The sequence below is a fragment of the Lactuca serriola genome, chromosome 7, assembly GCF_051521515.1.
Source record: "Lactuca serriola cultivar US96UC23 chromosome 7, Lser_US96UC23_V15, whole genome shotgun sequence".
In the NCBI taxonomy this organism is placed as follows: domain Eukaryota; kingdom Viridiplantae; phylum Streptophyta; class Magnoliopsida; order Asterales; family Asteraceae; genus Lactuca; species Lactuca serriola.
The window spans coordinates 14,937,063-14,965,009 of NC_136414.1; the positions used below are offsets into that span (position 1 = coordinate 14,937,063).

The 27,947-nt window shown below is 40.0% G+C and overlaps 1 long non-coding RNA gene across 1 annotated transcript; it reads right to left on the reverse strand.

Moving 5' to 3' along the window:
* Positions 1–5,196: 5,196 nt before the first annotated feature.
* LOC145062683 (uncharacterized) lies at positions 5,197–7,257 on the reverse strand. Its single transcript, XR_013687664.1, has 3 exons — positions 6,974–7,257; positions 6,219–6,323; positions 5,197–5,346 (listed from the first exon to the last, which is right to left on the reverse strand). It is a non-coding gene; the product is annotated as an uncharacterized LOC145062683 (long non-coding RNA).
* Positions 7,258–27,947: the final 20,690 nt, after the last annotated feature.

Below are 27,947 nucleotides of genomic sequence, written 5' to 3' on the forward strand. Positions count from 1 at the left end.
GCCCAGCGTACCCTGAGTACGCCTAGCGTACTCGGTCAAGTCCGTGTCCAAATTAAGCGCGTGAGTACGCGCGGCGTACACCCCAGTATGCCCAGCGTACTCACCAATTCAACATACAACTCAAGGGATTAATCTTGCCAACTTCCAAAATAGAAGGGCCTTAAAGCTTACCTGGATTTTGGGCTGTTACAAACACATTCGTCTTAGCTACCCATAAATCGACCTCAAAGTCCAGAAAAGGCTCAAAAACCACACTAGCAAGCTTTTAAGGAAATCTACATGATGACAAGACAAGATTCGAGCTTTATACCTTAATGGAAGCTGGAATGACACAAAAAAACTCAGTTTTTCTTTGCTTCTCTTGAGAACCCCTCTTCTCTCTTCTTCTTCTAACTTCAAAATGCACCAAAATCCTCCACAAAATGAGAAATACTCCAAGAATACTTAAAGGAAGGCTAGGGTTTAGTAAGGGACGTTCTGAGGGTGATGGAGGCTAGTTTGGGGCACATAATAATGTTTAAATAGGGTGAAAACCCTTGAAATTAGGGTTTTATCCAGACTGGCACACTTGCCAAGTCCAAGAATATGGACTCGTCGAGTAACCAACTTAAAACGCGTGCAGAACCCATCTCTACTCGACGAGTTGGGCTACAGACTCGTTGAGTACCCCTCTAGAATTGAAAATTACTTTATTTAAATCACATACCAGAAATGGGGCGTTACAACTCTCCCCCACTTATCTTAGACTTCTCCCTCGAAGTCTGCTGATGCTGAACCTGAGAATAACTCTGGATAATGCTCTCTCATCTCCTCCTCAGTCTCCCACGTCCACTCTGAACCCTTTCGGTGTTGCCATTGCACCTTCACTAACTGAACCACCTTGTTCCTCAAGGTCTTTGTCTTCCGATCTAAGATCGCAACTGGTCTCTCGATATAATTCAGGCTGCTATCAACCTGAATATCCTCCAAGGGTACAATTGTTGACTCGTCCACCAAACACTTCCTCAACTGAGAAACATGGAAAGTGTTGTGGATCTGGCTAAGCTCTGCTGGTAGGTCCAACCGATAAGCAAGCCGACCCACCCGGGTCAAAACCCTAAAAGGACAAATAAACTTGGGGCCCAGCTTGCCCCTCTTCCGGAACCTGATAACACCCTTCTAGGGTGATACCTTCAGGAGGACCATATCGCCCACCTGAAACTCCAAGTCCGAACGCCTCCTGTCGGCGTAACTCTTCTGCCGACTCTGCTCAGTCTGCAATCTGCTACGGACCTACTAGATCAACTCTGTGGTCTTGAGCACCACCTCGGTACTGCCAATGACTCGCTAACCAACCTCGCCCCAACAAATCGGGGTCCTAAACTTTCTCCCGTAGAGCATCTCGAAAGGAGGGTGGTCAATACTAGCGTGGTAACTATTGTTATACAAAAATGCCGCTAATGGAAGATACGTATCCCAACTACCACCAAAATCTAGGACACATGCCCAAAGCATGTCCTCAAGATTCTGAATCGTCCTCTCGCTCTGCCCGTCCGTCTGGGGTGGAAAGCAGTGCTAAAATGAAGACGAGTCCCCATCTCATCATGAAACTGATTCCAAAACCTGGAAGTAAAACGGACGTCTCAGTCTGATACTACTGATACAGGCACCCCATGCCTTGCCACTACCTCGCACACATAGATATCGGCTAGCTTCTCGGCCGATATGCTCTCCTGAATCGGTATGAAATGTGCGCTCTTTGTCAGCCGATCCACTATGACCCAAATCGAATCAACTCCACGTGAGGTCCTGGGAAGCTTAGTGATGAAATCCATAGTGATATCCTCCCATTACCATACAGGAATGTCTAACGGCTGCATCTTGTTGTGGGGTCTCTGGTGTTCTGCCTTGACCTTCCTGCAGGTCAGACATCTCTCTACATACCAGGCTACGTCCCGTTTCATGCAGGGCCACCAATAATCGAGTCAAAGATCTCTATACATCTTTGTCGCCCCTGGATGGATGGAGAACCGGGACTTGTGGGCCTCATCCATCAACACCAGCTGTACTCCTCCCCAATACGACACCCAAACTCTCCCATGAAGGGTCAACAATCCTCGACTGTCATAATCGAAAGAAGCTACTCGGCTCACAATCTTCTCACACTTCTGCCTCTCCTCATTCAGGCTCTCAACATGTGCCTCTTTAATCTGCTCCAACAATGGAGTAATCACCGTCATTGTCAGACATATATCTTTGATCGGTGCCACCATCGCCTTGCAGCTCAGGGCGTCGGCCACAACGTTGCCCTTGCCCGGATGATAAAAGATCTCACAGTCGTAGTCCTTTACCACATCTAACCATCGACGATGCCTCATGTTTAGATTTGGTTGGTACATGAGGTACCTCAAACTCTTGTGATCCGTGTAAATGGTACAACGGACCCCATAGAGGTAATGTCTCCAAATCTTGAGGGAAAACACCACTGCCCCCAACTCTAAATCGTGTGCTGGATAGTTAGCCTCGTGAGGCTTCAACTGTCTAGAGGCAGAAGCTATCACATGCCCTCGCTGCATCAACACTGCTCCAATTCCTGTGATCGAAGCATCATAATAGACTACAAAGTCATCCACTCCCTCTGGCAGGGTAAGAATCGGTGCCTCACACAAACGCTGTCTAAGGGTCTTAAATGCTACCTGCTGCTCAGGCCCCCAACGAAACACCACCGACTTCCCAGTCAGTCGGGTGAGTGGAACTGCTATCTTGGAGAAGTCCTGGATGAATCTCCTGTAGTACCCTACCAAACCTAGGAAGCTCTGAATCTCAGATGGAGACCTCGGGACCTCCCACTGCATCACAACCTCTATCTTGTCCGGATCCACTGGTATACCCTTCTGGTTGACGAGCTGTCCAAGGAACTACACCTCGCGCAACTAGAACTCGCACTTGGAGAACTTCGTGAAAAGTCTCTCCCTCCTCAAAGTCTCTAGCACCTCCCTCAGGTGCTCCTCATGCTGCTCTTGAGTCTTGGAATAAACCAAGATATCGTCGATCAACACTATCACAGACCGATCCAACATCGGCCTGCATACGCGGTTCATGAGATCCATGAACGTGGCTGGAGTGTTGGTGACCCCAAACGACATCACCATAAACTCATAATGACCATAGCGGGCCCTAAAAGTTGTCTTCTGAACATCCTCACCTCTGACCCGCATCTGATGATAACCGGAGCGCAGATCAATCTTGGAAAACCAAGATGCTCCCTGCACCTGATCAAACAATTCATCTATCCTCGGGAGTGGGTAACGGTTCTTCACCATTACCTTGTTCAACTCCCGGTACTCTGTACACATACGGTGCGACCCATCCTTTTTCTTCACAAACAGGATCGGGGCCCCCATGGTGAACTACTCGGCCTGATGAAACCCTTGTCAAGCAGCTCCTGCAGCTGCGTAGACAACTCCTGCATCTCTGGAAGAGCCAACCGATACGGCGCCTTGGCTATCGGAGCCGCACCCGGAACCAAATCAATCCAAAACTCAGCCTGTCTCTCCGAAGGTATTCCAGGCATATCCTCAGGAAAGACATTCGGGTACTCACATACCACCGGTACATCGGCAATAGTCGCCTTGCCCTTCTCCCGGGCATCTAAAAATAGGGGACGTACCCCGCGTAACCCTGCTGGAAGTAGTGTCGAGCTCTCGTTGCCGAACAAAGAATCGGTCCATGTTGTGGCCTCTCACCCTGAATCACTAACTCTCCCCCACCAGGGGTGCGGACCTTCACTAACTATAGCTCATAATCAATCACTACCCCATTGGGGCTCATCCAATCCATACCCACTATAACCTTATTCCCTCGCAGGGGAATGCGAACCAAGTCCACTGAAAACTGCTCATCAAATAACTGCAGCGAACACGCCCTATGTACTCTCGCGACCCTGACGGTCCTATCATCAGCTATCTCAACCTCAAGTGGACAATCCAGCTCCCTCGGAGCTCTGCTAAACCTCTTGCTAAGCACAAGTGAAACAAATGATTGGGTAGCCCCCGAATCAAACAATACTGTAGCAGAAATGCCGTTCACTAAGAATGACCATATATATATATATATATATATATATATATATATATATATATATATATATATATATATATATATATGTAAACATATAATCATAAGAAACAATCATTAATAATAAAGAAATGAAGGGAAGATACATACCCGTCACCACATCAGGAGTCGCTCGCGCCTCCTCTGCTGTCATCTGAAAAGCTCTACTCTTCGCCACTGGCGCCTCACTTCGGCCCTGATGGCCGTCTGAAATCCTCAAAGTTGCAAGGGCAGGTGTCGCCACCTTCCCTGCTGCTGCCAAACTCGGGCACTGGGACTTTTTATGTCCCATCTGATTGCAATGGATGCAAATCAGATCAGATGTTGCGGTAGCGGTGGGAGTAGCTGTACAATCTATGCTCATATGCCTAGTCCGTCCGCACTTGTAGTAACCGGGACTCCCTGCCTTGCACGCCCCATCGTGTAATCTCCCACACTTGCCACACCGACTGTGGCTCTACTATCCTATAGATCTGTGAACTGATACCTTAGGCTTTTTGCCCGAACCCCCTGTGCCAGATGTCGCCTCTGGCTTCCTCTTCTTCTCCATCTCTAAATCAATCTCTCTCTCACGAGCCCTAGCAATCATGTCATCCAACATTTTACAGCTGGACCGGCTCACAAACTGGGGGATATCACTCTGCAACATCTCATGATACTACAAACTAAATGACATTTAGTGGCATAGAAAAAGTGCCACTAAAAACCGAAAATGTGCCACTAAAGGCCCCCTGGGGAATCAGCGGCACAAAAAAAGTGCCACTAAAAGCGCTGCCACTAAAGGTCTTTAGTGGCACTTTTTTGTTGTATCGCTGCAGCCTTATTGGATTTTAGTGGTAATTTTTTTTATTATGCCATTAAAGAACTTTTGAGTTTTGGTGGCACTATTTTTATGCCACTATATAATTTCTAAAATAAATAATATTTCATGCTTTTAGTGTCATATTTTTTTACCACAAAAAATTATATTCAAAGATTTGGTCCAATTTTTTTTAAAACTTAAATAGAATATAATATAATAAAAAGACAATTAAGATGATAAATGAAAAACTTGATATCACTATTTTAACTTAAACCTAACGTGTCTAACAACAATATTATACATACTTAAAACACATGTCTTCAAAAAAAAGTTTAAATGTTGTGGAAGTATTCAAAACATAAAACCATCAAGCTAAATAAAACTTGATTGATCTTGAACTTTGTATAATGCTCCTCTTGTTTATCCAAATAACGAACCACCAGCAAAACCTATTTAACCACAATATATTATTAATTAACTCCATTTATGAAATAATCTAAAGAATAAGAAAATTAACAGAAAAAAAAATCAACATATTAGATGCAACAACAAATTCATTTATGAAGACATAAATCGACAGAGCAACTTATTGTCATGGATAATTTGAAAGTCCCTGGTGGAAGACTTGGAAGTCATTAGTGGAAGACTTAGTGGGTTTTAACGGTGTATTTTCTAGACCTCCAGATCAAGCAAGCAAAAAAAGGTCATGTATGAAGTTGGTGGGTCTAATAGGTAATTACTAACAAAAGATAAAGAAAAACATACATAGATTATAAATCGTTTGACATATTTATAAACCATATATGATTTATAAACACAATGGATCTACTATTCCAAATCATTTTCCAAAAAAAAACATTCCAAATCCTACCCACCAAACACATGACGAATTCCAAATATATTTACAAAATAAAATAACTACTTTGCTTTAAAGTTTAACCCCAAATGAGACCCAAATACAAGAACAAACAAAACTAAATTTTAATCAATTTTCAAAGAAAACATAAGAACAAGAACCCTTTTTCTTGGTCCTATACTCTTGTTACCTATTACAACTTGAGACCCAACACTAAACAGTCATAATATATGCAAGAAAACTCATGAAGAACAATGTAATCTCGTTGAAGATTTTTATTGAACACCTTGTGTGCAACTTTTCGAACTCCACCATGGTACAAAAATTATTGGTAAAAGGACCCTAAATTTAAATTATAAACCTTAAAGAACGACAACACAACCAAAATAGAAAATGGTTTTAACACCTTGTTACTTAAATTCAAAATTGCAAAATTTTCAACAAAACCTCCAAAAAGAAACGTACCCAAATGCTGTGAAATTTGAATTCTGAAGTTTTGTCTTGTTCTTGATTGGTCACCTTTCTATTTCACCCTTGATCGATCCCTACTGAAATCAGCAACCAATAACTCTGAAAAACAGCACCTTCGATTGAAGTTACTAATTTAACATCTCACTTTTATCTTACATTAAAAAGCTACACAAATTACCTTAATAACTATCTAGAAGTGAAACTTCAAAGAATATTTAATCTTTTAGAGAAACTTGAGTACTTGACATCAAAATCCAAATTGTCTAGTTTGAATTACCTTGACATAAAATCTTAAAATCATATAAGTGTGTATAGCGTTAAGAAATCATACAAGATCTAAATTCATTGCAAACTTCATTTTAGTTCAAAATATACCTAGACACTACATAGTTGGAAAATGTAGTTTAATCCCACTGTAAAATGATTTTTTTTTTGTTTGAGCATTTTAACAAACACCAAACACCTTATCTTCATCTTTTTTTTCAATGATCTCAACAACATAATACTTAACACTATGATAACCTATAACCATAATTCTTCAACATTACCATAGCTATATAATAACAGAACATAAAAACTTGCGACAGAAAAGAAGAAACCAGAACAAGAAGAAGAATGAGAAATTGCTGCCTGATGTTGACGAAATCGCAGGAATCAATAGAAAGACCCAATTTCGTTAAACCCCCTCTAACAATTGCATCTACTTGACCTAATCAAGGAATCAATAAAAAGACCCATTTTAATCATACCTTTGAATATACAGTTAGAGGAAAATTGCGAGGAGATATGAAGCTACATCCACATTAGACAGCAAAACACATGTCTTCATAAAATATGGTCACCGCCTCACCGGTGTATCCTAGCTCCAGTTGTGGCTTCGTCGAAGGTGGTCACCGGCTTTGGAGGCGACAACCACAATGTGGGCCCGATAGTGAGTAGGCAACGACGAGGACTACCGATGAGTCGATGAGTGGATGACGACAACCAGGGGTGAGCGACATGGGAGAACGGAAGAGGGAATAAAGTGAGATAGATTATCGGGAAAATGACTCTTGAGTTAATTAACTTTTGTGTTTGTACTCATTTGGTCCCTTTCCTTTTTTTGTATTCAATATACCATCGAACTTGTCGTTTGTGTTCGCCATAACCCTTTTGACCGGCTTTTGACCTGCGATAGCCGGTCAAAGGGTTATGGTGAACACAAAAAACAAGTTCGATGGTATATTGAGTATAAAAAAAAGGAAAGGGATCAAATGAGAACAAATGCAACAGTTGGTTACCCTCCTAGTTCATTTTCCCTTTACTCATTTACAGCAAATCCCACGTCATCTCCTACTGATATTAATGACTTTATGAGATTCATTCTTGCTTCTTCTCAAAACATAACCCACGAAAGAACATTATTCATACATGTACAACTTTGTAATGCACTCGAATATTTATTAGGGGAATCTTGACTAAGCAGGCGCATTTCATGACTACATTTACATTTCCAATCAAATGATTTATCGTATCATGGATTCTAGACAAGTCTAAAAACGAGTGGAATCACAAGTTCTGTGATTTTTGAGTTTACTTAGCTTTAAGATCGAATTCATGGGATAAGATACAACATCAATATGTACAATATCATGCTGCTTTTGTAGACACATCACCATAATATACCTTGAGGTAAACGTTTATGCTGATAAATATACCTCTCATACACAGTCATATCCTTTTGCAGAGAGGTGTTGACAGCTAACCACAGTAAGCATAACATAGACCATATTTTAACAAGGTTACCCCTTTGAAACGCTCTTCATACACGTTATAGCCAAAGAAGGTTGCAGTCTTTGATAATTTTGCAACTTTAATTTCATTTAATTTTTCGGGGAAAATGACTTAGGAGGGTAACCATTTGTTGAGTTCGTTCTCATTTGGTCCCTTTCCTTTTTTTGTACTCAATATACCATCGAACTTGTTGTTTGTGTTCACCATAACCCTTTGACCGACTATCACAGGTCAAAAGGCGGTCAAAAGGGCTATGGTGAACGCAAACAACAAGTTCGATGGTATATTGAATACAAAAAAAGGAAAGGGACCAAATGAGTACAAACAAAAAAGTTAATTACCCTCAAGAGTCATTTTACCTAGATTATCTATTGGTTTTACCCAATGAAACTTTTCCCTAATAATTTGGCTACATTTGAAAAAACTTGCTGAGATTGAATTTTTGGGAGGCGCATTTTTTTTCTCTTTAAAATTTTGGACGTAAGGCGGGGAAAATAAGTAGGAACCGAAAACTTTGTAGTGTCATAAAAAAATATGTGCCACTAAAGCTAATACTATAGTAGCACAAAAACATATTGCCACTAAAAACTTGTGCCACTAAATGTAATTTTATTTGTAGTGTAACGGGCCTTCTTCATTTCCTCATCAGCTGCATACTAAGGAACGAGAAGAGCCCTCTTCCTGAACTTGGGGGTAATCCCTTCCATTGTCTCTATATTCTGGGTGAGATCCTGAAACTCCCTGGCTAACTGTTGCACCTCGATAACCGGTGCAAACTCGGCTCTGAAGTTGGTAGTAAAATCAGCCCAAGTCATCGCATCAAGTGTTGTGTCATCCCCGATGACATGCCCAATCTCCTCCCACCAATCTCGTGCCCTGTCCTTCAGAAGATAAGATGCTAATCTGACCTTGTCCCCCTCAGGACATCTGCTGGTGCGGAATGCATTGGCGACATCTGCCAACCACCTAGTACTCGCTTTGGGGTCCCGTGCCCCATGATAGTCAGGAGCTCCACAGGCTCTGAACTCCCTGAAAGTGAGCGTGCGCGACCCCATCATGGTCGCCACTTCAACACGAAAGGTGCTCAACCTCTCATCCATCAGCTCCAAAATACCCTCCTTGATCGAACCAAAGATCACAGGAGTCTGCTCAAGTATGATGAAGGTAATCTCTGAAGAGAGAAACTCCCTAGTCTGATCATCCAAATGCTCGGCTCACGAGCTTGGTCCTGATCCCTCACCGGCACCTGAACTGCCAACTGTTGGTCTAGGGCGTAAAACCACCATTCTGAAACACATAGCGACAAATGTTAGAAATACTGATATATCTCGAGGGATCACTATTACTACAAGTTTCTTAGTTTCGCCTTGGCCTTCCTTGATTCAAGTACGGATCCTCTGCTTTCAGTAGTATGGGCCCATACTACCTTCCACATCTATCCATACTTTCCTCAAGAACTGCCTCGACTCCACCAAGTCACTATTATTGCTACTGATCTCTGCTACTCTCATCCTAGGCTTGCCCTAGGGAAATCTCTAACTCTACTGAATCCAGTCGTCAGCTGCTGAAGGCCTCTTTGTAATGCCAATTAGTCATCACATGGGTACCATCACATGTGATGAGGTTCAGATAATCCTTCAAGTAAAAGACGCGTCCCTACAACGGTTGGACTTAGATGTGACAACCGTCAAAATTCGAGTCGGTTCTAGATTTTAATAAACTTAATTGCACATATAGGCACGACACATAATAGACTTAGTAACTAGAAGCTAAGTTATAACCTACTAGAAACTTGGAAACAAGTAGGATCGAATGATAGTGTACCTAGATTTCACATTGATATGTGAATTCTACTACTACTTAACTGTAGTGACTATCCATATTTGGGTCACTCTTTGACTCGAACACCATTTCATTAATCATATACACACATCATGCACTTGACCTAGTAGTATAAATTAGTTCAAAGTCTCATAGAAACTTAAGTCAAAGTTGCAGACTAGGACTAGTATACTTGATTCCTCAATTTCGCTTCAATCTCGGAATCACTACATGGAATGCCAATAAACCGATAAAATTAAATTACAAACATTATTTATAACTATAAAAGAGTTATAATACTGTAAGATAATTTAAAGTCTCAAATATTCTATTTATTTTGATGTCCAAAGATTTACAAAATCTCAAGACCCTAAAAGCCATAAAAACTCATATTTATAAACTTTAACCTTAAAAATTCTATAAAAATAATTATGAAACTTATAATATGATCTTATAATAACTAAAATTATGAAAATTCATTTAAGAAAAATAAAATTTAAGTCATTAACAATTACCCTAAATTTATAAGTCAAAAATCAAGGTTTCATGAGCAAAAACTTGGATAGGGTGTATATTTTATAAAAAGTTTGACATTTTTATAAAATAATTGAATTTTTTTATAAAATTAAAAGAGAGGGAGGGAATTTTACACTCAAAACCGTCCACCCTCTTCCGAAGATACTTACCCTCTTCCCAAAACACATAATCACTCCTCTCTCACACTCCATCTCCTTCACTTCTCTCTCTCTCTCTCTCTCTACACTCTCTCTCACACTCCACCATTTACCACACTCAAACTCTCTCTTTCCCTCTCTAAAACCACAAAATTCTCCAGACAAGAACATCTCTTAACCTTCAAAACTTCATCTTCTAGGGTTGTTCTTCATGGTAATCACGAAAATCCTTCAATCTCCTTCACTTTTCTTTCTAGTTTTAAAGGTTTTTCTTGCATTTCCTTGTTCTTCTACACCATTCTCTTAGAAAATTTGTGTGAATGTTCATTCACTTCATTTTTGATGATGATGGTGGTAGATTTTCACCAAAAACATCTTGCATGTTACAAAATGGTGAAGATCCATGACCTAAACCTAAGTCAAAACCATGGAAATGCACTTTTCTACACGTTTTGGTGGAAAATCACCAAATGCATCCAAAGTTTTCTTTCAAAAACGAATTTTAAACATTTCAAACTCATGAATGAACTTCAAACAAACATGCATGTGATCATCTTCAAGCTTAGAAGCTAGATCATCAAAGTATGTTGTTAAAAGCTTTCAAATATGTTCATGAAGGATTTATTTCCAAATAAATATCTAAAACTCCTTTTCTGACCAAATACGATTTTTCCCAGATTCCCATCAACAAGATAAGATGATCTGTAAATTTCCAGAGAATAATTCATTTTTCTCGAATTATTATAATTAATGCAATAAAACAGAGCAATAAATCATATAAAATAATTTCTGAGGTCTATAAATCCTAGGTAAATTCTTGGATGACCCCTATGCTAAATGATGACCCCAAATTAAATTTCATCGGTTTTTGTTACTTTTTAATATGGTTTTGAATTTTCTTTTTGTTTGGCTCCAATAAATCATAAAACCACTTTAGAGAATGTGAAAATGATATAAGACAATTTTCGCAGATTCTAAAAGAGGTATAAGACTCATAAAAATATTTTTAGAATTTTTCATAATGCATTCCTATTTGTCCCCGAGTTTTGTATTTATAATGGCCTAAAAATATAAAAAAATAGTTCTGCTCATCCAAAATTTATGAACATTTACCAGAACACCGTGTAGTACATTAGGAGGCCACATAACAATTTTTATGATTTTTCTATTCTGTATACTATTTTTCTCCTATTTTCTAAGATTAAATACACTTAAATACACAAAATCGGATTCCAGTAGATAAAAACCACCTTTGGGATTTTTCCAAGATTATTTACACTGTAAATGAACTTTAAAAAAGTTTTGGTAATTTACTTTAACTGTTTAATAATTATTCTACAATTAATGATTATTTAAGAGGATAAAACAAAGAAAAATAGAAATACTAATTGAAAAATATATTTTATATTTTTAACGGCTTCTACATGTATATTACAAGTGTTACAAAAACTTTGGGCAATTTTGGAAACTATTTTCTGTTTATTTCAATTTTTATTAGAATAAATGCTCAAAAATCATAAAATTGGGTTAAATAGTTTGGAAATCCATTTTTATATTTTTACCAGCTTAATTATGTCTAATGGAAGTATTATAAAAAGTTTGAGAACTTTTATGATCTGGATTCTATTTTTCACAAATTTATATTTTTTATGAAGGCTTAAAATTTTGGAAAAATAGTTAATCATATCAAAAATTCAAAGGAAACTTTATGGAATCCCTCTACTGTGTTTAGAATCAAAATGCAAAGTTTGAGAATTTTTGAAAACTATTTGATAATATTTTGGCTTTTTAAGAACTTAAAACACATTTAAATGTGTTGAAATACCCTCAATTGTTATTACAAAAATCTGGAAAATTAATATCCAAAATTGTCTTAATCACATGAATTAAAAAAAAACCTTCACCATGTCAGAAAAATGTTTGTAACTTATCAATATTAAATTTTGACACAATATTGACATAATTCTATTGTAGTAGCAAGTATACTAGTGTTAGCTTTCTATTAGAGACTCATTAGTATGTAACATCGTGTAGGAATCGATAGTGGTACGAGTGGAGCATAGATCAAGGCATCATTTGCATCATCTCAATGCATAGTGAGTATTCACGCACTCCCTAATTTTCAGTTTTTATGTTTTGGGGTGGAAAAGCATGTCCCGGAAAACTATTATTTGTTTGTTGTATTTAAATTGATTTGTATCAAACATGATTTCTATTTTATTGCTATATCTCTCTATGTATGTCTATGCAACACGGAACATGAGAACTTATCTTCTTAAGGCCCTTCCCTTACACTTTTCTCTAACCATTAACTCTTTGAGCCAATGGTCATTGTGGATAGCGCTACTAGGAATTGACAACTCCTCACTCGCCCGATTGGTGGAGTGCATGATACCATATAATCTATGGAACGATAAGCATAGATCTTGATAGGGCTTCAGTCATAGGCTTGGTTGAGAACTCATTGTTTGCTCATACACATACAAACTTGTTATTTATTATGGCAATAAACTCGTTTATCAATTATAGCCATGAACTTTGTTTCTTATTATAGCAATAAACTTTGTATCTCATCATAACAACGAACTTTTATTACTAGAAACTTATATACATGTTTTAGCAACGAAATTGATTGCTCATTTTAGCAATGAAACTTTTTTACTTGTTTGAGTAACGAACTTTATCTTGAGAATATGAACGTTGCTCATATGGGCAACATACTTTATCTCCCATGATGACAAAGAAATTTTTTTTACAAACTTATTTACTCATTTTAACAATATACTTTTATTATTGGAAACGTTTATCAAAACTTTGATTTCAATTCCTGGAGACAATATTATTTTGTTTATCTGTGAGTACTTACCAACTATTTTTATAGTTGATGTTCATTTTACATGCTTTTTCAAGAATCATCGAGTAAGTGGTACTTAGGGTGTCACACCCCCAAACCGGAACGGTGGAAAACTTCGGGGGCGGATGACTTCATGTAGTACCGTAACAATTGAATACATAGTAAAGAAAGCAATATAACCATCATATATATAATTGAAAGTTTACATTGTTAAAAGGTACATGTTCAAAATCAATTACATTATGATGCCAAAATATGAATTTAAACTGGCGCCGCAGCGTCCCTTCTTCAAAAGCTGTTTGTTACCTGTGATTACTGAATCCCTGGGACATACAAGTAGTTTTGAAAGAGTATATCAGCATTTAAGCTGGTGAGTTTCATAAGTATTTAATGACAATATTTGTATGAATTAAATGAAAAGGTTTGTTTTTGTTTGTTTGTTCCTAGAAAATCCCATATTTTCTACTGGTATAAACGTAGCCTTCTATCAAGACCAATATTTGTTTCTTGAAAATTGATGTTTTTCCGTATGTGGGTGGCAATTTAGAGGATTCAAAACTGTAACATAATAATGTTTTTCATGCCTAAAGTAGTTAATTTATGTACGTATAAAGTTGCCAAGAAGTCAGAAAAACCCCGTAAATCAATGTGTTTTTAATACTCCATATGAGTTTTATAACCATGCTATTGACTATAAATGCCTATACACAACATTCTTCAGGCGTTGGAATGTTCTGACGTTTGTCACCCAAAATGATGTATTGTAGCTAACCTCAGGGTGCGGGGTTGTCAATCCCGTATAGATCTATACACAAACACCATGCTCCCCCTCCAAGGGATTCTGGTATATAATACATGACTTGAAATGTGTACTCGAACGTACGTGAAGTTTAATGTCTCATAAAACTTAGTATAAAACAGATTTACGTATGAAAATGTTCTTTTGTTCTTGTATATGAAAGTAACTCCTTGAAATAGTGTTTCTAGTATGTAAAAGTTCGTGATGTTCTCCTAAAGCTATACCTATTATAGTTTTCAAAAAGTTTGTTTCATTTGTATAGTAAACCCTAGTGAAATGCTCACTTGTTATGATAAGTATAATTTTTGTAGTGCCAAAGATGGACACATATACATACAGTATAAGCGGAGTGTTTGATTTGTATATATTTAACAACATTTTTCATTTCAAAAGATAAGATGTTATCGTGATATATTTTTCATATGAATGTTTCCCTATAATAGTTATAAATCACATATGATTCCATTGATAAAAAGTGTATAATGAAACTTTATATAACACACGATAATAACCGTGTGTTTTACTTGTATCCCCCCCCCCCCCCTTAAAAGCATGTAAAAGCATTTATAAAACATTTAAAAGTGTGGATTATAGGGGTATGAAATCACTTCGAAAATCGAAGAAGGCGAGATGAAAACCGAGCAAAACTTTGACTCGAGAAAGCGGATTTTCTCGGGATTCTCGGGAATCTCGAGAGCACAAACGACCTTCGGGACTTGAGCAAGGAAACCGAGGCTTCAGGATATCACGTGCACGGAAAACGAGGCAAAATGCAAGAGAGATGAGAGGAAATGAGCCTTTTCTTCGGAACCCTCGCATCCCTTTTATAGGGGCTGGGAACCGCCTCGATACGCTGGGCGTACGCGTGCGTCATGCGTGACCGCATCCTCGACTACCTCGGAGCTTCGGATGGGACGGGGCATAGCCTCGCATAGGGGGCGACGTGGATGATCTGAGGCCTAGTCCTCGAGTACGCTGGGCGTAACTCGGATTGGCCCGGTGACTCTTCCTTCGGATAATACCGAAATTTGATTTAAAATTTATATTTTTATTATTTAATAAACTTCAAAAATTCATATCTTCTTCATACGAACTCCGTTTTCGACGTTCTTTATATCCACGCGTAGGTGAGACTACACTCTACAACTTTCGTTTAGACTCCGTCGGCAAATTTTGAAATTATTTTTATTATTTATTTTTAAAAGGTCACGATAAGAAATTTTCGTTAGAAATCCATAACTTCATTATCCGACGTTTGTTTTTGCCAGACTTTTTACCGTTGAAAAACCATAGTCGAGACTTTCGATTCTCATTTAGGTCTTTCCGGCCAAAATTCGCTCGATCTCTGTTTCGAGTTTTTAGCTGTCTATCGCTATGCCGAACTTGGAAAAATCATAACTTCCTTATACGAAGTCAGATTTGGACGTTCTTTTTATGTACGATCCCGGTTTAATGATATCTAACATAGTAGGTAACCAAAAAGATACTTTTGAACATTTTAATTTCGAAGATAATTTCATTATATTAACAGTGGTTATAATACTTAACTTTTTAGGTCATTACATAAAGTTGAAATATCGGGTTGTCACATAGGGAGACTTCACTGTTAGGAGCATTCGCATTTGTTGTATTCCAATTTTCATTGTAATTTCTTTTAAAAGTTGTTCATACCCATTGTAAATTTGTAAATATTTTTAATACTATGGTTGGTGTTGTCTTTTATCTTTTGCAATGAAACCCTTTATACTGCAACGCCTCGTGTTTCTGCTTTAGCGGGGTATGACATCAGACAAGAGCTGCACAATAGGGCCAAGTCCAGCACTCTGAGATTATTCAACCCTGACCACATGTGATGTGACGTACTCACCTAATGGCTAACTCCCATCACTCAAAGTCCCACAAAGCATTAAGCAAGCAGCATTTAGACACCGAAAACTACTCAAGCAAATCTATCCTCACAACGAGAAAATGTACTAGCATACAGTGCTAAGCTCATACTATCAGGAATAACCTAAACAGGCTATCCTACTGCTGTCTACTCAATACTAGCATGCAATTTTAATAAAGCTGAAACACATAAAGCAGGCACATGAGGCATCCTCCTAGATCCTTTGTCCTATTCTAGCATGTTGTTCGGCTGATCGCATGCACCACACCCTTTTCCCTTTTCTCAAAACTCTTTTCTTTTTAAGTTTCTTTTCAAAAATTCTTTCGAAAATATTCTTCGTTAAAAAATCTTTTACCATTTCTTTAGTTTGATTCCATTCATACTCGAAAGTGTTCCTGAATCCCTCAAACCAAGGCTCTGATACCAACTTGAAACACCCCAAAAATACGACCCAAAATTTTTTGTTTTAATATTACAAAAAATCACAACATCGAATGTCATATATAATAAGAACCATGGAATGAGTAACTCAAAAGTCATAGTAACTGTGTCAAAACAAAACTATATCAATCATATCAAAATATCTGAATAAAACTCCAAGGATAAAACTGAAGCTGTGGTGTGTGCGATGCCACCAACCCGAGCTCTTCCCTTTGCTAGCGGAAGTACCTGAAACCAAAACTGAAACTGTAAGCATGAAGCTTAGTGAGCTCCCCCAAACTACCACATACCATGCAATAACATATAAACAACTATTGGGCCTTTCCCACTGCATCGGATCGAAGTCCGGAAACTGCATCGGACCAAAGTTCGGAACTAACCAGGGCCTTGCCCTCTGCATCAGACCGAAGTTCGGAACTGACTGGGACCCCGTCCCCTGCATTGGACCGAAGTCTGAAACTAACTGCATCGGACCGAAGTCCGGAACTAACTGGGACCTTGTCCCCTGCATTGGACCGAAGTCCGGAAACTTACTGAACATAGGAAAGCATAAACATATCAACTAACATGAACACACATACTACATATCGCATCAGACCGAAGTTCGGAACACATAACACAAGGGCATGCTTGAATCACAAAGACGTCAAGCACACTGAACTACTGCATCGTACTGAAGTCCGGTACTACTGCTAACTAGACGGGCCGACATTGTGGTCGTAGAACCGTTCCTACTGGAAGGAAAACTCACCTCGCAACGCTGGCTGCTGAGTTGCTAGATCTGAAACTGTCTGACTGCTGCTCCGGAACTCCTCGGCTACAAATCTCATAAACACTAAATCAAATACTGATAACTAATCTCAGGGTAAAATGACTATTTACCCCTGGACAAGTCAAATTCCATGTCAAAGTCAACTTTCAGTTGACCAGACTCGCCGAGTTGGACCGCCAACTCGCCGAGTCCCCGCCATTCATTCTAATCCTCTAGTCGCTTCTACCCGTCGAGTTTGGCAAAGACTCGACGGGTTCTTCTTCGATACTAACATCAAGTCTAATCTTCATCCGACTCGCCGAGTTGTATGAACAACTCGTCGAGTTCCCTTTCAACAGAAGAACACACCTAGTCTTTGACTCGCCGAGTCGTATGAACAACTTGTCGAGTCCGACAACTTCCAGATCCAAGTCTTAACTCACTGAGTCCTTACTCTACTCACTGATTCACCCTAAACTCTCAAATCGGGGAAAAACTGAGGACTCGCGACTTGACTCGCCGAGTCTGAAGAACAACTCACCGAGTCTCAAGCATGCCATTACTATACAGTCGATTTTTCTCGATTCCAATGCAACCAATTCATAGATCTGGGTTCCTAGGACTGATTTCACACGTAAAGTTTCTAACTTTACGTTCATGCATGCTCATAATAAGCTAAAATGCCCAAGAAGGAGCTAAAATATGAGATCTAGGTTTGGAATGGGTGCTTAGCTCAATAAAGGTGGCAACCTTGAGCTTAAGGAGTCCTGAAATACTTAGATCTGAAACACATTCGTCTTAACTACCCATAAATCGACCTCGAAGTCTAGAAAAGGCTCAAAAACCACACTATCAAGCTTTTAAGGAGATCTACATGATGACAAGCCAAGATTCGAGCTTTATACCTTAATGGAAGCTGGAATGAAATAAAAAAACTCAGGTCTTCTTTGCTTCTCTTGAGAACCCCTTTTCTCTCTTCTTCTTCTAACTTTAAAATGCACCAAAATCCTCCACAAAATGAGAAATACTCCAAGAATGCTTAAAGGAAGGCTAGGGTTTAGTAAGGGACGTTCTGAGGGTGATGGAGGCTAGTTTGGGGCGCATAATAATGTTTAAATAGGGTACAAACCCTTGAAATTAGGGTTTCATCCAGACCGGCAGACTCGCCGAGTCCAAGAATATGGACTCGTCGAGTAACTAGCTTAAAACGCGTGCAGAACCCGTCTCTACTCGACGAGTTGGGCTACAGACTCGTCGAGTACCCCTCTAGAATTGAAAATTACTTTATTTAAATCACATACCAGAAATGGGGCGTTACAAAAACCCTATGTACTCACCAGGTTTCCCAACCTGACCCACTATGTTTATTTGTATCACATGTGTCGATACGAAACTACATTACGCCGAGAGATTAATGGGGATGTAAATACTTAGTGTAAATGAATGTAATGTCTGTTTATGCTTATGTTTCTATATTGACGATGACATCCTAATTTTTAATATAAACAAAATACATTTCATCGGAAATTCTTTGATAATATCAATATCATGTTTTTTGGAAACCAATTCTGCAATATTATTCTTTAAAATGGATACTCTGATTTTGAAATAAGCCTAAATAAAATTATTAAAATGACCGTGAATTTGGGGATGTCACAACTCAAGCGCTATGCACACCTTGAACTCCTGGAACGAGGGAGTTGTAGTCCCAATATCACCCACGGCAATCTCGGATCAAAATAATCTGAGCCGCTCCTCAATGATCTCCATAATCCCCTCCTTAACGGATTCAATAACAAGTTCATGTAGTCTTCAACATTTAAAAACATTCAAAGGATTTCACCAAAGTCAGCCAAGCTTAGTTTAGCCTTGCACAGCTAAACTCAAGAAAACAAAATAAGAAAAGATTGTACCAAACATTTAACAAGATTCAAGAGCAAAAAGATGAAGTTTTTGAGGTGTTCTTGGCCTTCAAAATGCTCCAAAATCTCCAGAGAATGCTCCGAAGTTCGGATGTGCAAGAGTCTCAAAAGAATCCCACCAAACTACCTCAAATAGAAGCCTAAAGTAAAATCATGAAATAGCCCTTGCAGGAACTCAAGAGGGCTACGTGGTATTCTTACGCGGGCCATGTGAACTAATGGAGAATGGGTTTTCTTCAATTGGTGGGCCTGCAGTGCTTAGTCCATTAGCCCAGTTTGAGTTCGGTCAGCTTCTAGCCTATTTTTCTTCAAGCTCTCTTCAATTTGATCCTAATTTGTCTTTTCCAAATCCTCCAAAGCTCTTGTAATCACCCGATCATTAATTCCGCAAGCTCAAAAAATCTTCCATTTCTCGCCAATTTAAGGTTCGTTTCCTCCAAACCTTCAAATAATCAACAAGCCCACTCATGCATCATCTCCATAGCTATCAAGCCCAAAATCCTTGTTATCCTCTAAGTCCAATAGTTTCCCAAAGACCCCAATATGCTATTCTCCTTAAAATCTGCAGTTATGCTCATGAAATTGGAAAGTCTATACCCGAAATGGGCATAAAATAACAAAAAGGAAAATATGCATGAAAATTAGCTAAACTATGAATGAAAAAAAATGCTAAAATAAACTATAAAAAGAAGTTAATAAAATGAAACTATCAAATCACTCTATGCTTGAACCTTACTTGTCCTCAAGTAAGAAAGACTAAAATGAACTTGGGATGAACTATCCTAAGAAAAACAAAAAGAATGGATAGAACCATGGAACCTGGTCATAGTTAGCTAACATGGTCAGAATTGATCTTGCTATTATCTCACGAATTTTTCATTTGATGACAATGGAACCATAAACCACAGCCATGACGACTCTTATAGGTGAGTTAGGAGGGACGGTCAGTCGCAGCCCCAATGGAACATGCATACAATGAAGAACATGTGTAGTAGGGAGAAAGCAGATGGATAGGCTTGTGTCGAGCTCTTATTTAAGTGTACACTCTTATCATGAAATTTGAATGATCTCACGTCTGTTGACTACTCTCATAGGTGATTAGGTTTCATCGCTCTGGCACCGTTGTAGGAATCAATTCACTTAGTGTTGGTCTGAACCTTCCATAGTATCCAACTCGACAGACTCCCTAACATCACCAATTTGCCAATAGAAAACAACTCGATCTATATACAATAAAACAAACCTATACAAATGAATATCAAACATCGGATGACCGAAATGTAGGAAAATTTGTTCAATAAATGAACCGGTCACCCATCTAAGATAATCGCAAACTGGAATTTGCTTGCTTGAGCTCTTTTTTTTATGAAGAAAAGGGTACTTGAAGGTAATGCACTAACATATCGAAATATATATATTTTTTTACTATCAATAAAACTTTTTGACTCAAAATTTGGTTCCAAAAAGTGTGTAAGTGGAACTGAAAGATAATAATAATAATCCGAATGGGCTAAATTGTTAAAATGACCATGTGTGGAGCATAGAAATGTAGGATCCTTTTCAAACTTGTGATTTTCCAAATATAATAAAAATGCCCAAATGTAGGCTAAAAGACTCTAATATCCTAAGGAAATTGCAAAAAAAATATGGTGATGTAAAGAGACCGGATATGTATTCTACTCGAGGACAAGCACCAGTGTTTCATCCTAATGATTCAAACGTGATCAAGTGTGATCCTCTCAGTGGCATGGACCGCAAGCTAAAAACATCCATTATTATTGTATATCATACATTTGTTAGTATTGCACACATAATTCTTCATGAAAACTACTTGGCCATGATCACCTACCCCTTTAAGCTCCAGCAGTTGATCCCAAGTATGAAGTCCCAAACTGCGGCCCAATGGTCCCAGTTCGATGAGATAGCAACAAGATCATGGACCAATAATGATACAATAACTATGCACCTGTTCTATGACATCCGAGGGGTGAGAATTAACAAACAACAAAAACGAATGAATGCTAATGCCCTATGCTAAATGTTATGCAAAAATAAAAAGTGAAAAAGAAGAAAATAAAATCTTTTGGAATTTTATAAAATAAAAAGAAAGAATTTAAATTAGCTTAAAACTAATATGATATGCAACCTAACTAAAACATGCATGAAAAAGTAAAAGGGAATATCCCACCCCAAGCTTAAGAACAAGCATTATCCTCAATGCTTAAGGTAAGAGCAAATGTACCTAAATCGGGGGATCAGAAGGAAGATAGGGGTTTGTAAAGGAGGAATAATAGTAAAGAATAGCAGTGGTCTCGTAGGATTCCAACCGGTAGATCTCTGGGAAATTAAGTTTTTGTGTGGGGCTTTAACGGAGTTTTGAGAGAGAATGGATGTAGAGAAGAAGAAGCACCGATGGGTGAAGGGAAAAAGAAGGGTGAACTGGACATTTAATCTATTTGGTCAAGAAATTCAACATCAGTCAACGTTGGTCAACTGAAGTCAAACCACTTAAAATTACGGTCAACACCTTACATGCAGGCGAGGCCCGGTCCGCGTCTAGTTCTTCCCTTTTTGTTGCAAGTTCACAGAGAATGGCAGAATAAATTTCATTGATCTGTGCGGGCCGTGAAATGGCCACATGAACTGGAGCTCAAAAATTGACTAAGTGTTGAAAACAACCACACGGTTCGCATGGAGCTCACACGTTGGTCGCACATGCTGAACAGAATTGTAGGGCACCTTATACGTGGGCAAGGAATGGGCCGCACACAGGCCGCATGAAGCCTCATGCAGGCCGTGTAGGATCCTCACGCGGGCCGCATGACTTCCTGCACTTAAAATTTTGAAATTTTTCTAAAAACTTGATTTTTGGCCAAAGTGATTCTCGTAAAGTATCAGTTTCAAAAACACAAAAAAAGTTTGGACCAAAGGTGAGAATGAAGCTTGAATTTTTTTCAAAAATGAACACTTTCAAAAAAAAACATTTTCAAAATCATTTTATTCGGTTTATAGAATACGAAAGCACAATGCTTCCCAAAAATTCCCTTCTTTAACGTCTTCGGTGAGACGTACAACCAACTCTTCCTCAATATTTTGGGGTGTCCAAACGGACGATGAATTGGAAATTTGTATCAAAACCTCAATAGCAAGGCTTCAACCGATGTCCATTAACCTTGAAAACTTGTCCCATGTCAACATTTTTTTAATTTCCACACCTCCATTAGGACTCTTTTCTTATATTTGACTTTCTTTTTACGGGAGAACCATACTGGACTTAGACCATTGATAATAGAAATCATCCAACCATATTCTTTCTTGTACTTATTCAGTAAGCTAACCAACTCTTCCCTTTTTGACATGGTGGTCAAGTTGGTGACCAGTTGGGCATCTTCCTTCTCAGGATATGTATCCTTTGAAGGGTCCGACAGATTTATCGTTTTTAACTCTTGTGGTTGGTTTACCACTGGAGTTAGTTTCTCACTGGTAATGGGTGCTCAACCTCTCTTTCATTAACACCCAAAACCTACTCTATAGTTTCATTGACATATTTCTTAATTTCTTCTTCCTCCTTGACAGCCTCTGCCACTTCTACTCCTTCCTCTTCTCCACATAACACTCTTGGGCCATCAAAAATTTTCTCATCATGCGTTATGCCATGGGCTCTCTTCAGGTAGTATTTTGTCTTGAGCTTCCTTTATACTTATTGATTGATCAAGTTGTATTATTTGTTTCTCTAAGCTTTTGAGGCTAACTTGGGTTGTTTCTTGGACAATTTGGGTAAATGTGGCTATGCTTTTCACAACTTCCTCTAAGGACATGCTTTGCATTTCAGGTTGTTGAGGAGGTGGAGGATATGAATGTTGGAATTGAGGAGTTGGTTGGTATTGGTCATTTCTCCAAGCTTGGTATGGGCTTTGATATTGGTTGTATCCCCAAGCTTGGTTGTTGTCCCACCATTGATCATGCTGAGGTTGATCATAACTCCATTGGTTGACCAGTAGTAGCATCCCTTCTCTTTCACTTCTTCCCGTTCTCCTTTTCGGCACAAAAATCACAAATAAGAGGCGTGAGTTACACATTTTGGTCACTTTTAATCATCATAACTAACTGAGCTAGCTCAGAAAGTTGGTCTTCAGTGCAATGAGATCTAGGCATAGAGAAACAAATTGATTAAAAATAAACCAATCCCCGACAACGGCGCCAAAAATTTGGTAGCTTTCGAGACCAAAAAAATTAATAACCCTAAATCTCTTACAATAAAATAGTGTATAGTGGTAAAGGGGTCGAATCCGCAAAGATTGGTTCAATTTTATTGTAACACCCATAATCAGGAAGACCAAGAAAGGAAAGGAAAACCCTAAGTCAAAGGGTAAACTTATCGAGTCCAGGGAGGAACTTGGCGAGTCGGAGCAGGATCCGGGGGATCCATTAAGTAGTCGACTCAGCGAGTCGGCAAAGAGGACTCGGTGAGTCCGGTCTGAAAAGGGAAACCCTAAATTCGGGACTTTGTGCACTATTTAAACATCTCATTCTCCTTCTATCAGCCTCATTTGTAGCCCCAATTGTCCAAAAGTTATCCCACGAAACCCTAGTGCTCTCTTTGAGTGTGTAAGCCAATATTGAAGGATTTTGAGTGTTCTTGAAGCCTAGAAGGAGAAGAAGGAGATGAGGGTTCAAGAGGAAGGTTGTGGATCCAGAAGATTCATCTATTTTGCTGCTCATTTTGGTAACCAAGCTCCTTCCTTGTCTTGTTATTTGTTATATCTCTTCATGTCCCTCTTTATGAGATTTTGGACAAAGTATGATGCATATCGGGATTTGGACGTCCTCAAGATGGATCCCTTCAGCTCTAGGTGTGTCTTGGCCTATAGACCCATAAAGTATCAATTTTTGGTGTGTTGGTAAAGCATCTTTGCCCCAAGCCCTAGCCCTAGAGTGTTTTAAGCCCATATCTCTTTGGTTTCACATAAAGTTTGCAACTTTACATGAGGAATAGACTTGGGAAGAGTGGATCTACAGTTTGGAGCCCCAGCATGGCTTGAAAAGCCACTGGATGGATTAAGAACTGGAGCGACTTGGCGAGTCCCATGGGTGGACTCGGCGAGTTGGATGAAGTTAGGCAGGAACTCGACGAGTTGGAAGAACAACTCGGCGAGTCTATTGGAGATTTCCTGGGACTCAACGAGTCTGTTCTTGGACTCGGCAAGTCAAGTTGCGAAACCCCAAACCCTTCGAGTTAAGACTCGGATTAGTGATTTGAGTGGGGACACAGTGAGTTGGAAAGGTCAGGACTCGGAAATCGGTAGACTCGACGAGTCAGGGGCTGACTCGGCGAGTCGAGTCGCGAATGAAAGGATTCTGAGCTAATGAACTCGGCGAGTCAGTATGCAGACTCGGCGAGTAGGGTTGACCTGGAAGGTTGACTTTGACCAGAGTTGACTTAGTTGACTTTTGGAGAACGGTTAAGCTAAGTGATATATGTTTTGGTTATTGGTAGCTCGGGGAGTTAGTGGAGCAGCGGTTCAGGGAATTGTCGGTCAGCATCCAGAGGGGTTACCAGCAAGTTCAGCAGTACGAGGTGAGTTTCCCCTTTGTGTGAATGGGTCTACGGCCACAATGCCGGCCCATGTAGTTATGAGTAGGAAGACCCGAGGGTTAGCCCTAGGCACAGTATGCTAGAATAATATTCAGGACCAAGGTCCAATGATAGCGGGTGGGTGCCCAGGGAATGGTTTATATGATAGCTATACTTGTTGTCTGTGTGATACATGTATATGCATGGTAGGGAGGTGAGTGTGGGCGAGGTCCCGTATCTCACCAGTAGCAGAGTGTGGGCGATGTTCCACATCTCATTAGCAGCAATTTAGGGGCGAGGCCCAAGTTAGGGAAAGAGTGAGTGTGGGATGGGCCCGTATCTCACTATCAGTAGGAGCGTGGACGGGGTTCCATGACTCATCAGTAGCAGGGCAAGGGCGAGGCCCAAGCTAGGCGTGGCCTCAGGACAGATTTATTAGTATATGCTAGCTTATGTATTTGTGATATGTTTATGTGTTATTATATGTTAGCGGGCGAGGCCTAAGTGAAACAAATATGTATCTGAGCGGGGCCAGTAGCCGGGCGGGGCCTAAAGCAGCGGGGCCGTTGTAGCGGGCGAGGCCCGAAGTAGCGGGCATGGCCCAATATATGTTGTATGTGTTTATGCAGGGTATGTGGTAGGTTGGGGAACTCACTAAGCTTCGTGCTTACGGTTTTTGGTTTTGGTTTCAGGTACTTTCGGTAACGGAGGGAAGAGCTCGTGGTGATCGCATGGCACACACCATGGATTAATCAGTCTGGAATGTTTTACTCTGATAATGAACATATGTTTTGGAAATGATACTCTGAATTCATGTTATGACTTGTGATATGTTTTTCATGAATATGGTTTTGGTAATGATTTAAAGAAAATTTTTAGTCTTGAAAATTGGGACGTTACAAGTTGGTATCAGAGCCTTGGTTTGAGGGATTCAGACATATTCTCGGGTGTGTCTGAACTCAAACTAAGGGATTGGTCTAAAAAGTTTTCAAAATGAAAAGACAATTTTGTAAAAAGAGTTTTTAGAAATGAAACAGTTTTTGAAAAGCGAAAAGAATTCAGAAGGAAAAGAATTTTGATAAGAGAAAAGGGTGTGGTGCATGCAATCAGCCGAGCTCAAGTAAGTACCCCAAAATACCCATACAAGTTGATGTTATGATTATCAGTTAGTAGAACAGCATGCTAGATTAGGACTAAGGATCTAGGGAGGATGCCTTATGTGCCTATTATATGTGTTTTGAGCTGCATGATAGTGCTGATTCGACAGTAGTAGGATAGCCTGTTTAGGTTATGCCTGAGTTTATGAGCTTATGTCGCATGCTAGTGCATATTCTTGATATGAGGTTGTGATTGCTTGAGTATGTTAGGGTTAGATTTTCCCTTGTCTAAATGCTGCTTGCTTTGTGCATTGTGGGATTCTAAGTGATGGGAGTTAGCCATTAGGTGAATACGTCACGTCACATGTGATCAGGGTTGAATAATCTCAAATTGCTGGATTTGGCCTTATTGCGCAGCTCTCGTTTGAGTCTAACCGTTGTAGGGATGAGTCTTTCACTCGAAGGATTATCTGAGCCTCGTCACATGTGATGGTATTCAGGTGATAGCTAATTGGCATCACAAGGAGGCCTTCAGCGGCTGAGGACTGGTTTGGTTGAAGTCAGAAGTTTCCCTAGGGTAAGCCTAGGATCAGATAGTGTTGGGAGCAGTAGTAGTAGGAAAAGGGACCTGGTGGAGTTGAAGCAGTTCTTGAGGAAAGTACGTATAGATGTGGAAGGGTGTATGGGCCCGTACTACTGAAAGCTAAGGATCCGTACTCAATTCGGGAAAGGCCGAGACAAGACCGGGGAACTTGTAGTGTGTGTATGATGCCTCAGTAGTGATGAGTATTCTGATAGATATTGCGATATGTTTTCAGCATGGTGACATTGCGAGAGAGACCAGTGGGCGGATCAGGCGCCGGAGAGGGATCAGGCTCAGTTTCAGGGGCCGAGCAGCTCGAGGAGCAGATGAGGGAGTTGATATCAGCTGAGGTTATGCATAGTATCCTAGATCAGACTCCTGTGATCTTTGTCACGGTCAAGGAGGGTATACTGGAGATCTTGGATGAGAGGCTGGGAGCCTTTCGTACCGAGATAATTTCTTTGATGGGAGCGCATACTATGACATTCCAAGAGTTTAGAGCTTGTGGAGTGCCAGATTATCATGGGGCTAGGGACCCCATCGCTAGCAGCAGGTGGTTGGCCGATGTTGCCAACGCGTTCCGTACGAGCCGGTGTCCTGAGGGGGACAAGGTTAGACTCGCCTCCTGCCTTCTGAAGGACAGAGCGAGGGATTGGTGGGAGGAGGTTGGTCATGCCATTGGTGATGATGCCGCGTTGGATGTGATGACATGGAGCGATTTCTCGGCCAGGTTCAGGGCTGAGTTTTCGTCGATTATTGAAGTGCAGCAGTTGGCACGGGAGTTTTAGGATATGTCGCAGACTACTGAGACTGTGGTGGAGATCACCGCCAAGTTCAGGGAGAGGGCCCTTCTTGTTCCGCAGTATGTCGCAGATGAGGAGATGAAGAAGGCTCGATATCACGAGATGTTGAGGGATGACATCAGGCAGTTTGTGAGCAGGTCCAGCTACAAAACGTTGGAGGATATAATCACACGAGCTAGAGAGAGATTGATTTGGAGCAGATCCGGAAGAGGAAGCTGGATCAGGTTTAGGCAGTCACGGGTTCGGGCAAAAGGCCCAAGGGGTCGGATTCGAGATCGAGAGATTACCAGAGCCGCGGCCGATGCGGGACGTGCGTCAGGACACATGAGGGTGCGTGCAGGAGTGGTAGTGGTGGAGATTCGGGCTGCTTCAAGTGCGTTCGAATTGGTCATCTTAGCAGGGATTGTACTGCTACCACCATACAAGGATCAGACTTGATATGTTTCCACTGCAGTCAGCGGGGCCACAAGAAGGCTTAGTGCCCCAGTTTGTTTTCGGCAAGACGGGTGATAGCACCTGCCCCTGCAACTTTGAGGATTACAGGCGGCCGTCAGGGCCGAGCAGAGGCGCCTGCGGTAGGAGGCAGGGCTTTTTAGAGGACTACCAAGGAGGCGTGAGCAGCGTCGGACGTTGCAGGTGTGTGTCTTTCGCTTCTCTGTTAATTTTCTTTTGTTCATGATTATATTGTTATGGTTCAGATTGTTATGGATATAAGTATTTCAGAATTGTGTGGTTTGCTTTT